General features: G+C 33.5%; 1 pseudogene; it reads right to left on the reverse strand.

Annotated features, from left to right (window-relative positions):
- Window positions 1-3,422: 3,422 nt before the first annotated feature.
- LOC142620443 (wall-associated receptor kinase 2-like) lies at window positions 3,423-17,281 on the reverse strand (annotated as a pseudogene).
- Between the last annotated feature and the right edge of the window lie 1,171 nt (window positions 17,282-18,452).

Here is an 18,452-nt window from a genome sequence, read left to right on the forward strand (position 1 = left end):
CAATAAGTGGGCTACAACCTATTAAGAATCCCTTTTTGCAGGCATCAAAACAAACATACGTTCTCTCAAACACATTATTCACAATTTGTATCTTCATTGTGCTACCTACATTCCAGTTTCTAATAGTAGTTGCATAGTCCCAAAATCTCTCATACTGCTTCTCCCCCAGCACCATGTATCATCTTGAAGGTGAATTTTTAAGGAGTGACAGTGGACATTCATCTATGGCTACAATACAAAATTAACAAGAACATTAATAGAAGAGTTGGAGAAAAAAAAATTTAAAAAAAATATATATATATATCTATATATATATATATATATATATAGAGAGAGAGAGAGAGAGAGAGAGAGAGAGAGAGAGAGAGAGAGAGAGAGGTGGGGGAAAAATATACTTGAATGCAATAAAAGGATAATTCCTCTCTTCTTGAATGAGGTCTCCAAAAAGAATACAACATATATTTTATCATATAGCCTAGAATCTATATGTAATTATTAGAGTTTTGAAAAGACTTCTACATATTTATTTCACCAATAATCAAGATCATATGCATGATTGCTACTAATTCAATTCACATAATTCAAAATATTACAATATGCATGATTGCTGCTAATCAAGATCATTGTTTGCCAATTCTAAAGGGATCATGCACATGATCAATGTTGCTAGTTTCCATGATGGTGACTTAGCATGACCCATAAAATGTTGAATTAATACTCAAATTCAATCACATGTTGTCGATGCCTCGCGCCAGCCGACCACCATCACAGCGACACTCATGCTAACATGGGTGCTTTGAGCTCAGGTGTTTATTAAAGAGGGGTGAGAGGAGCCTTTGGTGTGTGACTTGAATTGAGTCAATTTTAACTTGTGATTACCAAAGGTAAGTGAAGTCGCCACCAATCATTGGGTTTTTTCTAAGGTGTGATTGATCACCTGACTCTATTTGATTTTATTTCCAATCCTAGGCTAAGAAAAGATGTCGTTTTTCCTAATCTAATAAGGACGGATAAAAAAATCTTGATTCTTGAGTTCGAATGTCTGGTTATGTGTAGGGAAGGTGTTCGGCACCCCACAACGCTTGTCCGAAGACAATTATTTGTTTTTGTAAAATCTTAATTTTTGGACATTAGCAGTTAAAAAAAAAGCTATTGGCATTAGCTTTTGGGGCTTTAAAGGAATTGGGTTTTGAGGTTTGATTTGGAAATGTTGTGATCTTATTCAATGCTTTGCTAGCACATTTTGGAATTGTTGCCAAATTTCCACGATGAAAATTCGGTGGCATTTCGCCTTATTTTCATTGCGAAAATTCGGTAGCATTTCGCCTTTGGTGCGTCATAGCATACAAAACACTATTCTCATTAAGCTTTTTCTGTGAGAATATGGCAACAAAGGTGCCCCATTTTCACGACGAAAATCCAATAGAGTTTCATGTTTAGTGCATTATGACGCACTGATAGGGTTTCATTCCTGTGTATACGATGTGCATCAATATGTTCTAATGTGAGTCAAAGTTCTCCAAAGCATCAAACATGTTGATGCCATGTCGCATACGTGGGGAAACTGATATCACTAGCTAACATGGATTGAGACAAACACACCACAATGACCATGCACATAATGTAGCATGATTATGCACATAGGGCAGGAAAATAAACCAAACATTGCCAACATTCTACGGTTATACCCCAACAAGGTACAAGAAAGATAAATCAGACATCGCTATACCCAAGGAACACAACACAAACATGACACATTAATAATCGTGTTTGGATTGTTTGACATCGACATGTTCTGTTTAATGAATGAGTCATATTACTACTTTAAAATTTGAAAGGTAAACTGGTAAAATTGACCTTCAATTAAATGGGTTAAATGAGTTCAAATAGGTTTCATGTGTCAAACTAGAATTGACATGTTTATTAAACAGGTTAATTCCGTTCCAACCAAATTTGACATTAACGCGTTAAGTTTAAACCCTAACTTTCTAACTCTGTATCATGTTTTCGAGCAAGGACGAACCCAGGGTGGGGCCCAAGGGGGTTGGGCCCCCCCCGGCCTGATGAAAAAAAAATTGTCCTTCACCCCCTGGCCCAAAGAAAAAGAAGAAATTTTTTATTTATTGGTTATATATTTTTATTTCTAGAGTTGCACCTCCCTCTTCCAAAAACTTATACCCCCTCCATTTTAATTAGCCTAGCTCAACTAGCAACTACTCAACTCAAAAACTTAACAGAAACAAAACTTTAAAATAAAAAATCCTAATTAGCCCAATATTTGAGTCTTAGCATGCAACAGGTGTCCTAAATGCTAAATATTTAGTATTTAGAACACCAAATAACAAAAACACTCCTGTACGAGATATTTCAAATGCTATATTAAAGAAGCAAAAGTAATTTTTGGTTTGTGAAGATAATATTTTTTTTGCAATAACTGACGCTCTTAAGAAACAATATTATTTTGTGTTTTTTTGTCGTTGTTAGTAGATAATTGCATCTTAACGTATTAAGAAACAATAATTTAATGTATTTATCTTAGTTGATAGTTTGTTAATACTATATAGATACCTATTTGATTTTTTTTTTTCCTTATACTTTGGCTCCCTCTAGCTTGAAATCCTAGGTTCGCCCATGTTTTTGGCTCATGTCAAATATAGTCACCCCTATTGAAATCTCTAGAATTACCAAAATACATCTGGAACCCGCACTATGATCAAAATATCCCCTAAATGTCCATTTTGATTATTTTGAATGGCTAAGGGTAATTCCGTATTTGGTCAATTTGGACATTGTAGATGTTTGGACTTTCTGGAGGTTTTGAGTATTTTGATAATTCTGGATGTTCCAGAGGTATTTTATAGTTATTTTTGAGGTTTTAAGAGGGTATTTTGGTGGTTGATAAGGGGAGGGAGGGGGGGTGCGGTGGAGAGGGAAAGGGAGAGGGAGAGGGGACATTTTTGTTATTTTGGTGTTTTTGGAGGTTCTTAGGAGTATGTTTTTTATTTATTTAGTTCTCTTACCATATCATACGGGAGTGATTTTTGAAGAATTTTTAAGAATCGATTTTTCCAAACACATTGTACACTAAAACAGTTGTTAAATTTCTTGTTGTTGAGCTAACTTTAAACTTCGTTGGGTGCTTGCAGCATATGATTGAGTTCTTATGCAGGGTCTTCAGTGGTCGGCCTCAACCTCCGAAAGTAGAGAATTTCCTAGCAGCATAAACTAGATGATAGTGAATACTGAAGACCACCCAGACAATTAGATGAAGAAGAGAAGTAGAGAATCACCTAGACATTAGTGTCTGTGGGGATGCATGTTCCTTTGTCCATATACTGGTTTTTTTACAACCTCATTAAATTAATTAAAGTAACGAAAAAAAAAGTGCATGTGAACTGTATGATTAACAAGAGATATATTAATTATTCAATTCTCAATTGATGCAAAAATATTATCGTACTAACTAATTTTCTCCCATCATCCGGTGTTTTCAATACTTGGTTTCTCATACTATCATACCCAGTAGTTGTTCTTATAGAAGAACAACCAGTGCCAAAATCAATGTTTAAAGAGTGAGTAGGAGCATTGAGCAAGCACTCAGTCTCTTCTATGTAGACATCAACATTTCTCCATTGGTGTTTTTTCGTAATTCTCAACCCCTCAAGCTCCATTGCTACCTCCTTCATGGAAGGTCTATCCTCCCTTCTAACGCTTAAGCACCTTATTGCAAGATTAGCAACTTCCTTTAGATGCTGAATACTACCCTCTTTGACAATGTGATCCTCAAAAATTTGAAGTAGACGATTCTCTTTTACTACAGAAACAAAGTGCATTGCTAGGTTTCTCTCACTTTCAAGCCTATCAAAAGAAATTGCATTTTTACCTGATAGTAGCTCTGCCATAACGACACCAAAAATATAAACATCACTTTTTTCTGTTAATTGACTACTATGAAAGTATTCTGGATTCAAGTATCCAAAAGTTCCTTGTACCAAAGTGGTTAATTGTGTTTGATCAAGAGGTACCAACCTTGAAGCTCCAAAATCGGACACTTTTGCTATGTAGTTATCATCTAACAATATATTTGTGCTTTTCACATCTTTGTGAATGATGGGCACTGAAGTTGTAGAATGCAAATATGCAACTGCTCTTGCAATTTCTGCTGCAATCTTTAGACATTTTTCCCACGAAAGTAAGGATGAAATGTCTTTATCATGAATGTGTCAAGACTTAAATTACAGAATAGTTAGTGACTGCCACATAAGTACATATCTTCCATGACGGCCTCCATATGTGGTTGATGTCAAATTATATTGAAGTGAAATAAACTTATAAGTATATAAGAGAAATGGCTAACCAAGTTTGAATTTTGACTTTTATTTTGAAAAGACTAACGTTCCTTTGTTAGTTGAGCATAAGCCAAGAATTTTTATTTTACACTTGTTTTTAATTTTTCATCCAAAATCTAGAATGCGATGAATTGACTTCAACAACTTTGCTTATTATATACTAAAACAGTAATAGTTTTTCTTGTATCAATGAAGGAAGCTATGATATCTGAATTGTATTTATTTGTGTGGATTTGGATTACGACAGTGTTGTTAGGGGTTTTATACTTGTATTAACTATTAAGTTGATTTGGTATGTATAAACGATAATGGGGAACTCTAACTGTGACTTTTACTTTTGGGTATTGGGATATAATCTAGATATGACTTGTATGTTCCTAAAGTCATGATAAAAACCTACATTAAATCAAACTCCGAAAGGCCAAAACTTTCCTGGAACATTGCTAAGGGAAAAATAATGGATGGATTAGTTTTGGAAATCAAGCTTTTTATTGTTGACAGATGAGTATAAAGGATATGAAATTTGTCTATAATATTTTCATGACAAATTTTAAGTGGTAAATTATTATCTATTACTGGTGGGCAAAAAAGTAATGGCAATGATAAACTCATATTAGAATCAGTAACAACTTATTACTTAAAATTTGTTGCAAAAATGTTATAAAAATATTGTGAAGTAGCAATTCTTTAAAGGATATAAGAGGATAAGAAAAATTAATAATTCAATTTTACTAGCCTTAGTCTATAACTGAAAAGTTAAAATTATAATTTATAAAGCTAAAATGTTGTTTTTGTTCCTAAACTTTGTATGAATTTCCATTTTTCATCCTTAAACTTAAAAGTGTGTTTTTCGCCAATAAAATATATATGTAACTTACAATTTATAAACTTATAATTATTTAACAATAATGTTGTTTTTTACAACACCATATTGAAAAATCTTTCACAATCTCATTGTATAATTTTTATTTTAAAAATCAAAATACAAATATCATGAAATATGAACGGCAATTTGTTAAATTCTTGTGAATAACACTAATTATTTTTCAATGATATTATTTATAATATCATGTGAGGTGATGGTCAACTTAGTAAATTATAGACTTCAACACAGTGTCCATTAATTTTACATTTGTGTATTATACATACATAGGATCAAATTAATAGTCAAGAGTTTTACGCCTCAATTGATACTTTTTAGTATTGAATTATATATATATAGAGTCAAATTAGTTTGTAATTTTTATCCACTTGTCATTAGGTTGTGAATTTTCCCACATGCTATAAGACAATGCTTTCATTATTCCATCTCATTAGATATCCTCTCTATCAGGTTGAGAAAACCCGCATATAGGACAAAGTAGATTGAGGGGAACAAAACATTTCTACCATCCGATCCCTAGCCATTGGTAATTTGGTATACCTAAAGCTTTGAGAAACACTACAACAAAATATATTTTCAATGACGAAAACATTCGTCACTAAAAGTCCATTTTTTCGTCACTAAGAACCTTTAGTGACGAAATCGAACTTTTAGCGACGAAACTCATTTCGTCGCTGAAACCCTGTCACTAAAAATCCTGGTGACGAAAAATTTCATCACTAAAAGTTTAATTTGATTTAAAAAAAAAAAAAAAAAAACTTCAGAGACGAAAACTTTTCATCGCTAAATGTTTTCCTCGCTAAAAACACCATTCAGTGATGAAAATATTTTGTCACTAAAAACACTTTAGTTTATTAAATCATATTTAGTGATGAATAATTTCATCACTAAAACTATTTCCGGGTACATATAGTGATAAAAAAGTTCGTCATTAAAACTATTTTTAAGAAAATCGAAGCACATATAGCGACGAAAATTTTCGTCACTAAAACTATTTCTTACAAAATTTTGCTACATTTAGTGACGAAATATTTCGTCACTAAAACAATTTTTTATTGCTATATTTGTGACAAAAATTCGTCGCTAAATCTTATTTTCTGTTTTTTTTTTTTTTTCATGCCTTTGATATTAATCTATAACCTGTTATTAGATTATTAAAACCTCACATTTGAATAATACATTTATTTCAACAACACATTAATAAAAAAAAAGATCCATACATTCCACAAGTAAAAAATAAAACAAGTATCTAATTCAAACTCCTTCCATACAATAGTTGTTTGCAACATATACAATAACTCAAGATGTTTTATAATAATACAAAAAGTGTAGCATAATATAATTAGAACTAATGGAAGATGTTCTCATATGTCTTCAAGTAATGCCAAAAGTAAATCTCCTAAAAGCCACCAATAAAAAATCTACACAACAACCCACCACAAAACCAATCACAAACATCACAAGTATAGAGTGTTTACAAGTATTGAAATCAATTAAAGTACTATTCATCACATCTAACCAACAAGGTCCATTCATATTTGCAAGAAACTAAAAACACTCTCAATATGAATTTAAACCACCTTATAACACTATGCAAGCCACCCGCTTGCTCCAACACAACAACCCACCACAAAACCTATCACAAACATCATAAGTACAATGATTACAAATATTGAAATCGAATAAAGGAACACAATTGCTACTAATTAACAAGTTTTATTCACATTTACAATAAATTAAAAACACTCCCAATATGAATTTAAACCACCTTATAACACCATGCAAGCCACCCGCTTGCTCCAGTACAACATACCACCACAAATCCAATTTCCAACATCACAAGTATAGAGTTTTACAAGCGTTTAAATCAAATAAAATACTATTTATCACATCTAATCAATAATACTCATTCACATTTGCAAGGGATGAAAAGCACTCTCAATATTAATTTAAACCACCTTATAACACCATGCAAGCCACCCGCTTGCTCCAACACAACAACCCACCACAAAATCAATCACAAACATTACAACTATAATGCTTACATGTATTGAAATCAAATAAAATACTATCCATCACATCTAATCAACAATACTCATTCACATTTGCAAGAAATGGAAAACACTCCCAATATTAGTTTAAATCACCTTATAACACCATACAAGTCACCGCTTGCTCCAACACAACAACTCAACACAAAACCAATCACAAACATCACAACTATAATGCTTACAAGTATTGAAATCAAATAAAATATTATTCATCACATCTAATCAACAATACTCATTCACATTTGCAAGAAATGAAAAACACTCCAAATATTAATTTAAACCACCTTATAACACCATGCAAGCCACCTACTTGCTCCAATACAACATACCACCACAAATCCAATTTCCAACATCACAAGTATAGAGTTTTATAAGTTTTTAGCTAGAAATACTTACTTTGCTCAAGCTAAGTTTACAACTTTTAGAAAAAATCCAAAGTTAACTTGTGTTCTTCACCTTGTTCCTCACAATTTCTTCAGCCACAAAAGAGAAAGAGAGCAGGAGATAAAAGAAAGATAACTTTTAGTTAGCTTAAGCCCACATACAAAAGAAAAACGAAAAAACTTTTAGTTTACTAAGAAATGGATAACACACCAAAAAAAAAAAATCCCAACCAAAATTAGCTCAGTACTTAAGCTTAAGCACAAACAAAAAGAAGTGAATCTCTTGAATTTGATCCTCAAAATCCAAATGCAAATCTAACAAATACAACTGATTAGTAATAGTTCACATTATACCTGAGTTTATCATTCTCTTTATTAAATCCACATTATACCTGAATGCTCTGGTCAAACTTGATCAGCTCTAACCCAGTTGCGAGGGAGCCCATGATGGCTTAATATTGCTAGTTAACTACACATACATTAGAATATACAAGTTGTCATCATCATCCTCATACATTAAGATATATTCATTGAACTCATTCCCCACATTCAGTTATAGCTTGCTAGCTATTTGAAAAGCACGAATCCAATTAGAATTTGAAATCTACTATGTCATTCAATAAGAATAAAGATTCAAATCAAATTCTTAAAAAAAATAAAAAGAAGAAGAAGAAGAAGAGCATTTATACTTCCATAACACCATATTTATGAACCAAATTGTCACAAAGACATGGAAACCAAAGTGAACTAGTACCATTGCAATTGTTTAAGTCATAGGCATGGTAGATTTACCACATAATTATTTTATATCAAGGGATAATCTACAAGTACATGGCACTTTTAGTGTAATCCTTACATATACAAATAAAATAGCTTTAAGATTAACAATCTAATCAAATTTAACCAGAAAATAAGCTAAGGTAAGATGTCACCCATGATTTACAAGCTGGACTTGTACATAACTTTAGGATAAACCTTATATAGCAAACAATAATTCCAAGAACACAATAACAGATAGTAACTTATGATCAACAATTATCAATTAAAAAAAAACTTGCACTAAATAGAACTACACAAAACAAATAAACTTTGTAAGTAACTTGATTCAAAGCTCTAAACTTTGCACAAAGCATAAAACATACCCCCCATCCCCCCAAAAAAAAATTATCTTTTCCCTCAACTTTCCTATTATCCAAGCGGAGAGCTAAGTAGCTAACACACTAACACACACAAATTTCTCAAAATAAATAAAACCCAAAAATCATTGAACCAAACTTTTATCAAAGATTCAATCTTTTCTTTCTCTCTTAAATATAAAAGATTAAAAAAAAAACCATCTTCTAGTGTTACTCAACAGAGGTAAAAAGAAAGAAAAAATGAGACATACAGATCGGTAGGTGGAGAAAGAGGCGAAGCGTCGCTGGCGCGAAAGGGAGGCGAAGCGTCGCTGGCGCGAAGGGGAGGCGAAGCATTGTCGGCGCAGAGGAAGGTGAAGCATCGCCGATGCGGAGAAATCGAAGCGTCGCCGATGCGGAGAAGTCGAAGTCTACGGCAGTAACTGTTAGGTTTAGTGCCCTTAAATCCTATTGTATGATGCTATGTATATTATTATTTATGACATTATGTATGACTTAATGTTGTGTTTAATAAAGTTGTTTTATTATTATTATCTAAAAATAATGGTAACATGAATATTAGGACATTATCATATAGTCCATGAGATGCATTGTATGTGATTTATGTGATTTAGACACAGAAGATGTAAATCACAAATTCCTTGTAAACTCAAATTGTAGTTCGTAGTCGGTGACGAAAATTGGGCATTTCATTTGCGAAGACTATAACATATCAACTAAGATGATTTGTCTTGATCATGGAAATAGAGATTTCTAGTTGGTATGTTGATATATTTTAAGAGTTAAAACATATTGAACAGGACCATGTAAGATTTATTATTCTTCCAACAACTGTCATATGAATAATAAACTCACGACTTATATTTGCCTAAACTCTTAATCCTAAGAGAATAATGAACTTGATCATGAGGTGTAGGTTGCTTTGATTTATCAGGAGTGAGATCTAGAGTAATGGTCAAAATCTCAGTATGTTGGGCAACCACATTTAGTGTTGATGGAACATATATTTTCAAGATGGAATTCATAGTCTCTTAATAGAGATACAAAATATTCTCTTGAGATAAGTTTAATGGGATTGTTATTCAGAGAGTTAGGCGTAACCACTTTAGTAAGAAGTTACTAAAGTATATATATATATATTTATGGAACTGGATTTCATAAATATATATAATGAATAATTTCAAATGATTAAACCGGGTACTCAAGGAATTAAGATGTAATAATCTACAAAGTAACAGTCTTCTTTCGTGGCTTTGTATTTCTACAAATATTTTATGAAGGGGTTGCATGTACAATAAGGCCTAGAGTGCAATTATATTTATATAGTGGTATTAAATATAGTTAATGGTAACTTTGGACTTGTCAAGAGTTGACAGAAAAGCCCAAGGCCCATTAAAGCTAGTGTCTTATTGGTCCCTTTGGTCCCACTCCAAGCCACACACTTAAGCCCAATTGGAAAGGCCCAAAAGGCCAGCCTAATTAGATAATCGGTTAGACACAAAAGGAGAAACATACAGAATTTTTTGTAGAGATTTTTGTAAGAACGATTGTGAAGTGTTAGACACTTTGACATTCTCCATTTGAAAAACTAATTGAGAGACCACATATCTTGGGTGTTAGTGGAATTGGAGTGAAGATTGAAAGTGTTCCCAAGTGATTTTGATCTTCAGTTTTGAAATTCACCGCTCCAAGGTACACTCTCTTGTTCTCAAATTCTGAAACTTACATAGTGCATGTTAGCTTTTATGAATAAAGTAGATACGTTATTTTTCCGTTGCGCACTTGCATATTTCCTTCAAATAGTATTAGAGCCAGGTTTTCATTTTGTATCTATTTAACATGTTTATAGTTTTGGAATTATAGAAAATAGTTTCATGTTGTTAGAAATTTGTTTTCTGCATGGATCTTGAAATTATTATTGGATAAAAACTGATTTTGATGTTATGATGTTGTTTAATTTTTAGTTTAAGTATGTTAAACTGAACTTTAAGGCTATAGCATCAATTTAATTCAGTTTTGATATCAGTTTCTGTTCATTATGATCCTATACTGGTTGTTTTGTACATGAAAACGTAGAAAAACTGTCTTAGAAAAATTCTGGAAAATTCGAAATTCACGACACTCGATCGATCAAGGATCATTCGAGAATCTATCGAGCTGACAGAAGATCTCTTGATCGATCGAGGATCTGTCGACAATTAATCGAGCTTCGTAGAACTTATTCTCGATCGATCGAAAATCTGTCAAGGATCGATTAAGGACTGTGGATTCAGAATTTTTCCAAGTGTTTTTACATATATAAAGAGCAAGGCAATGTGTAATTTGTTTATGCATGTTTTAAATTTAAAAACCTTTATTTTAAAACATCTAGTGGGAGAGAGATACAAGGGTTGGATCTCACGGCCTTCATTATCAGTTCATAGTAGTGTGGGATAAGCACCTTGTCTTGGCGTATATGCCTTGCAATCCCAAAGGAGGGTGTTTATTTCAAAGTACTATGAGATTGAACTTACCTGTTTAAAGTAGTGTGGACAAGTACCTCGTCTTGGCGTATATGCCTCGCGATCCCAAAGGAGGGTGTTTTATTTTTGTGGTACTACAAGTTTAAACACTATAAAGGGAGATGAAATGTGGCTACACATGATTCTAGATAATGGTGTACACTAAACTAAGTGTAATTTTAACCTCTCAAATGAGCTATGTCATTATTACTTAGAGGCTAAAGGTAATACGGCATATTGTTAGTGTTTGATAAGAGTTATCATGATAGCACTAATAATGAGAATAGTTCTCAACTAATTAATATGTTTATAGTAAACTTGCTACCAAGGAATTATAGACATGGATTGGGTTGTCGTTGCATATATTATTATATGGTTTTATTAAGATTCTATATTATATGCTTATATGCTAAATTGATAATGTCCAGTTTACTTATTGTATTCATGTTTATTATTTTCAGATTTGAACATGGCATCATTTATCCCACTTGTTTCTATTCTTAATTAAAACTAACTGACTGGATCCAACTATGTTGACTAGAAAAGAAATTTGGACATTGTTTTAACTGCTGAAGAGCACAAGTATGTGTTTACTCAACCATGTCCTAACTTTCCTTCATTAGATGCTCCTTTTGAGGAAAAACAACAATATGATTGTTGGCAGAAATCTAATGAAATGGTCAAGTGCTATATCCTAGCATCTATCTCAAATGTTCTACAGCATCAAATGCAGGATGTACAACTAGCTTCGGACATTATGCATAGTCTGAAGGAGATGTTTGGTGAGCAAGGCTGTTCAGCAAGGCAAGAAACCTTGAGGCAAATTTATAATACCAATATGGTTGAAGGTAGTTCAGTGAGAGAGCATTGTCTTACAATGATCTCTAATCTGAATACTTTAGACGTTTTAGGTGCCGACATTGATGGAGAATCCCAAGTGGATATGATATTCTAGTCACTACCGGAATCATTCAAGAAATTCAGACTCAATTACAATATGAAAAAAAAGATTTATTCTTTGTCTGAATTAATGAATGAGTTAGTAGTGGTAGAAGGCATCCTTGGTACTTCTAGTGTAGAAGCCAATGTGGGTGAAGCTTCTACTTCTCAACCCAAGTCGAAAGGCAAGGGTAAGAAGAAGAAGAAGAAGAAGGACTTCACTAAGCAAGAGAGTAAACAAATTTCCTTAGGGGTTGCCGATAAAGGAAAGAAGCTCAAAGGAAAGTGTTTCTATTGTGGTGAGAAAGGATATTGGAAGAGAAATTGTCTAAAGTTTAAGGCTGCCAAGAACAAGGGTATAAAAACTTCCTTTCTTCTTGAAATATCTTTGGTGTAGAATCCCACGGATTCCTAGTGTGTGGATTCAGGTTGTACTAATCATATTTGCAATTCTTTGCAAGGGTTCCAAGAGACCAAAAAGCTGAATGAAGGAGAATTGTTTCTTACCTTAGCGGATGGGAGTAGAGTTCCAGTTGTATCTGTTGGAGTGCTTAATTTGTGTTTCAATTCTAGGGTTTTAATATTGGAAGACTGTCTGTATGTACCTAATGTTCGTAGGAATTTAATTTCTGCAACTTATTTAGGTAAACATGGGTATTGTATTATCCTAAAAGACAATGTTGTAATAAAGAAGGATAAAATGTTTATCTGTTCTGACGATATTGTAGATGGTCTTTATGTTTTAACTCTTGACAAGCATGAATTATTCAATTCTGAATTAGATAGTAGCTCTCATGTAAAATCATTAAAGAGAAAGTTTCCTTCTACTAGTGATACATATCTTTGGCACTTGCGTTTGGGTCATATTAATTCAAATAAGTTTTAGAAACTAATCAAAGATGGATTTTTACAGCCCATGGACTTTGATGAATTTCCAGTTTGTGAATCTTGTTTGGAAGGTAAAATGACCAAACAATGCAAAAGGTAGAAGAGCCCAAGAGTTGCTTGAATTAGTTCATACAGATGTATGTGGTCCTATGTCAACCCAAGCAAAATGAGGTTATGAGTATTTCATCACTTTCACGGATGATTACTCAAGATATGGTTATGTGTACCTAATGAGACGGAAGTCCGAAGCCTTTGAAAAGTTCAAAGAGTTTAGGGTTGAAGTTGAGAATCAAATAGGCAAACGCATAAAGACCATTAGATCTGATCGAGGTGGCGAATACCTTCTTGGGGATTTCAAGGATTACCTAATTCAAAATGAGATTGTATCCCAATTGACTGCACCTAGAACTCCTCAACAAAATGGTGTAGCGGAAAGAAGGAATGTGACTCTTTTGGAAATGGTTAGGTCCATGATGAGTTATTTAACTTTACCAATTTCCTTTTGGAGATATGCACTAAAAACTATTATGCATATTTTGAATTTAGTTCCATCAAAATTTGTTCCTAACACACCCAAAGAATTGTGGAGTGGGCGCAAGCCTAGTATGAAGTATCTCTACATTTGGGGATGTCCAGCACATGTGTTGAAAGGGAAGTCTAATAAGTTGGAATCTAAAATGGAAGTGTGCATATTTTTAGGGTATTCAAAGGAAAACAAGGGTTATTTATTCTATAATCCTAAGGATAAAAAAGTGTTTGTTAGCACTCAATCCAAATTTTTGGAAGATGATTATATGAATAATTTTAATCCTAGGAGTAAAGTTGTTTTTGGTGAAATAGATGAACTGTAGTTGAACAACCAATGGATGAAACTAGGGATGATGTGGTTGTATTAGATACACCATAAAATAGTACTCATGAGATGTCTAGTACACAGGTGCCTCGTCGTAGTGGGAGAATTGTTCGTCGTAGTGGGAGGTTGCTTGGATATATCAGGAGTGAGATCTAGAGTAACGGTCAAAATCTCAGTATGTTGGGCAACCACATTTAGTGTTGATGGAACATATATTTTCAAGATGGAATTCATAGTCTCTTAATAGAGATACAAAATATTCCCTTGAGATAAGTTTAATGGGATTGTTATTCAGAGAGTTAGGTCTAACCACTTTAGTAAGGAGTTACTAAAGTATATATATTTGTGGAATTGGATTTCATAAATATATATAATGAATAACTTCAAATGATTAAACCGGGTACTCAAGGAATTAAGATGTAGTAATCTATAAAGTGACAGTCTTCTTTCATGACTTTGTATTACTAAAAATATTTTATGAAGGGGTTGCATGTACAATAAAGTCTTGGGATATAATTTATAGATAAGGCCTAGAATGCAACTATATTTATATAGCGGTATTAAATATAGTTAATGGTAACTTTGGACTTGTCAAGAGTTGATAGAAAAGTCCATGGCCCATTGAAGCTAGTGTCTTATTGGTCCATTTTGGTCCCACTCCAAGCCACACACTTAAGCCCAATTGGAAAGGCCCAAAAGGTCAGCCTAATTAGATAATCGGTTAGACACAAAAGGAGAAACATACAGAATTTTCTGTAGAGATTTTTGTTAGAATGATTGTGAAGTGTTACATGTAAGTGTTAGACACTTTGACATTCTCCCTTTGAAAAACTGATTGAGAGACCACACATCTTGGGTATTAGTGTAATTGGAGTGAAGATTGAAAGTGTTACCAAGTGATTTTGATCTTCGGTTTTGAAATTCATCGCTCCAAGGTACACTCTCTTGTTCTCAAATTCTGAAACTTACATAGTGCATGTTAACTTTTATGAATGAAGTAAATTTGTTATTTTTCCGCTGCATATTTCCTTCAATAACGACTTCAAGAATCATTACGAATGGTTCATATTGACATCGGTTGCGAATGGTTCCCTGGGTTTGTGCTCAGATCGGCGACGTGCTCAATCAGCGACGACGTGCTCAGGTGGGTTTGTGTCTACGACGACGTGCTCAGGTGGTTCTTGAATCGGCAACGATGTGCTCAGGTGGTTCTTCAATCGGCGACGGTGTGCTCAAGAATCATTATGAATCATTCTTATCGGCGATGGTTCAAGTGGCTTATCAGCAATGCTTATCGACTACGGTATAGGTGGCTTATCGGCGACGGATTGGGTTCTTTTGGGATCGAGGTGGGTTGGGTTCTTTTGGGAAAGAAGCTGATGGCTTAGAGAAAATAGGAAGAAAATAAAAGGTCATGGTATTTATAGTGGTCTTTAGCAACAATTGGTCCATCGCTATTGCTACCTCTTTGTCGTAAAATGTAGTAGCCTTTTAAGCTTTTAGCGACGAATTTAAGTTTTGTCACTAAAGACCCAAGCTTTTGTTAAGATTTTTAGAGACGAAATTCATATTTCATCGCTAAAGCATACTTTTAGTGACGAATTGTGATTTAGTCGCTAAAAACATGGAAGTGCAAAACTATTATTATTTTTAGCGACGAAATGATTTTCGTAACTAATACTATCCATAGCAATACCTATAGTGACGAAATATTTCGTCACTAAAAATTTCAACTTTTAGCGACGAAATATTTCGTCGCTATAGATTAATTAAACTTGCACCAAAGTTTCCCTCCGCTAGCGCCCATTTTTCAGATCACAATAGCGACGAAATTTATATTTTGTCACTAAATGTTATAATTTTTTTCACTATTAGTGACAAAATTCATATTTCATCGCTAAAGTTGTATTTTTAGCGACAAAAAATATTTCCTCACTAATTTGTGTCACTAAAAATACATTTTGTTGTAGTGAAAGCTAATGAAGTTTCTTTGTTACCATTTATTCTGCTCAAAATTTAAAGCCACTCAGAGAACAAGCTAGTGGTGGAATTAATGTACCCCCCCCCCTCCACATATGCATCTAAATAATCTAATATTATTTCTTATTGAAATTGGTAATAATAATAATAATAACAACATGTACTCACCTAGTGCAATAATGATACTCCTTGATTGGTTGTCTGTAAGTTGACTTTCTATTCCATTTCTCAACCCATCACCCTCGTACCCCTTGGGACAAGAGCAACTAAAACTCCTAGGAAAGTTGTGGCATTGCTTGTTGTAGGTGTTTAAAGTTACGCACTCATTGATATCTGAACCACAATGCAACCCATCAAAAGGTATTAGTACAATCTATAAGTTCATTTAGCAACAACAATAACTAACTAGTGACATTCATATGCGAATAACAATACAACATGCTGAATTTATATTGGTACCTTGACAACCTTCAAGGAGGTATGGGTTCCCTTGAAAACCTAAGGAGCAATTGCAACGATATCCAAGACCGTTGTTGAAATTGTAACAGTCACTATATGTTGCCTTACATGCATAGCTTGTTAAATTCCTTTTAGCATCCTGGCGTCTCATTTCCAATGGCCCAATCAAGCACCAAGGGAATAGTTGTTCTATTTTGTAAAAATTTAAGATCCAAGGAGAAAAAGTTGTACGCATCTTCTTCCCCTACAAAACCGAAACCACATGGATTGAAGTCGAGTATCGTGGAGTGATAATTAAAGCTCCCTAGGCCCACAAACTCATTACTCCTTCTGGGATAGAAGTTTGACAACAACCAATTCCAGAGGAAGACCCATTAACCACACTGTCGATGTGGTCACAAAGTGATAGGCATCCAATGGTATAGTTTTGTCCCCGTGATAAACCATTAAAATCATGAAAGTTTCACAGCCAACAGCAGTGAACTTGTTCTTCATGTACGAAATGGAAAAACTTAATAAACTAAGCTCGAAAATATCATTGTCAACATGCCCTGATTTGTTATAAAAACCACAGGCTACAAAGTTGGAGACTCATAGTTCACCATCCAGAGATATATTGAGCACTATTAAATTACTATGGCGCAGAAATGGCGTTGGAGACCCAGAAGTGTTGTTACAAGTAATGAGAAAAAGACTCATCAAAGTAGCAGCCCTCGCTTGTACCAAATAGGTAACGGATGCTAAGTGATCCACAACTATTTATGCAACTTGAACTGGATTGAGATGCTGCCATTACCACTAAAATTGTCCACCCAAATAGAAGTAATTGTTGTTGTGAAAGCAATCTATGCAAAGCCATGACTTTGCTTTTATATATCTCTATTTTGTAAAAATTTAGGCTTTGTTTGTACTGCCATTAACTTTGATGGTCTCCTTATAATAGGCATGTCCCTCCCTTGGGTGAAGAGTTATTGACCAAAAACACATTAATTAGGCAAAGAAAAAGATACGGCAAACTAGTGAACTTGTCAAGGAATTATCAAACTCTTATATAAAGTCAATTATTCCATTTTCAATAACCTCAAGACTCAAGGGTTTGTTGAGGATTCACTATACATCAAGAGTTATAGGCTTAAAATATTCTTATTCGAGCTCCTCTCTGTCTTTGTCATCTCCTCCCTCTCTCTTGTTTCTAACGACTACAAGTTTATTCTCCTTGGGATCTATTATCAAAAAACAACTTTCTTTTTGTCAAGAATGAGATGATATAGACCATTCACAACAATTCTTATTAATGAAATCATCATGATAGATACAGTTTATCGTGATTATCGATAGTGTAAAGAAGAATAATGTTAGAAAAAGTATGACCACAAAATTTTTTACAATTTCTTGCCACAACTGTAACGTGGCAGAGTGTAAATAATAATTAACCATTCACAGTCTATCACATCATATACCACTACAAGAAATTTGGTCTTTAGCAACGGCTAACAATCGTCACTAATGCTTTAAATATCATCATTAATTATATTAGCAATGACAAATGTCGTCACTAACTTTTGTTGAACAAAAATCGTAACAAAAAAGACATTTAGTGACGATATTAGTGCCGTTGCGAATATGTTACTATTAATGACGACAATGTTGTCACTAATAATGACAATTATCATCATAAATAACTCAAGAACCCAAAACGAAATGTCGTCGCTACTAGCTCATGATTAGCGACGAAAATTTTTGTCGTCGCTAATAGATTATTATTAACGACAACATTTTTGTTGTCGCTAATATGTCATTATTACCGATGATGCTTGTTGTTGTCACAGATAATAATATATTAATGACCACAAACATGTCATCACTAAAATTTGCATATTAGCGATGATATTGTTTGTCGTCAATGATGATATGATAAAATATTAGTGATGACAATGTCATCGCTAATAACATTTTACATCTTTTTTGGATTTTTCTATAAAATTTACATTTTGAATTTTACATGGGTACCTGATGGAAAATAATAAGCC

Source organism: Castanea sativa, chromosome 12 (genome assembly GCF_040712315.1).
Source record: "Castanea sativa cultivar Marrone di Chiusa Pesio chromosome 12, ASM4071231v1".
NCBI classification, from domain to species: Eukaryota; Viridiplantae; Streptophyta; class Magnoliopsida; order Fagales; family Fagaceae; genus Castanea; species Castanea sativa.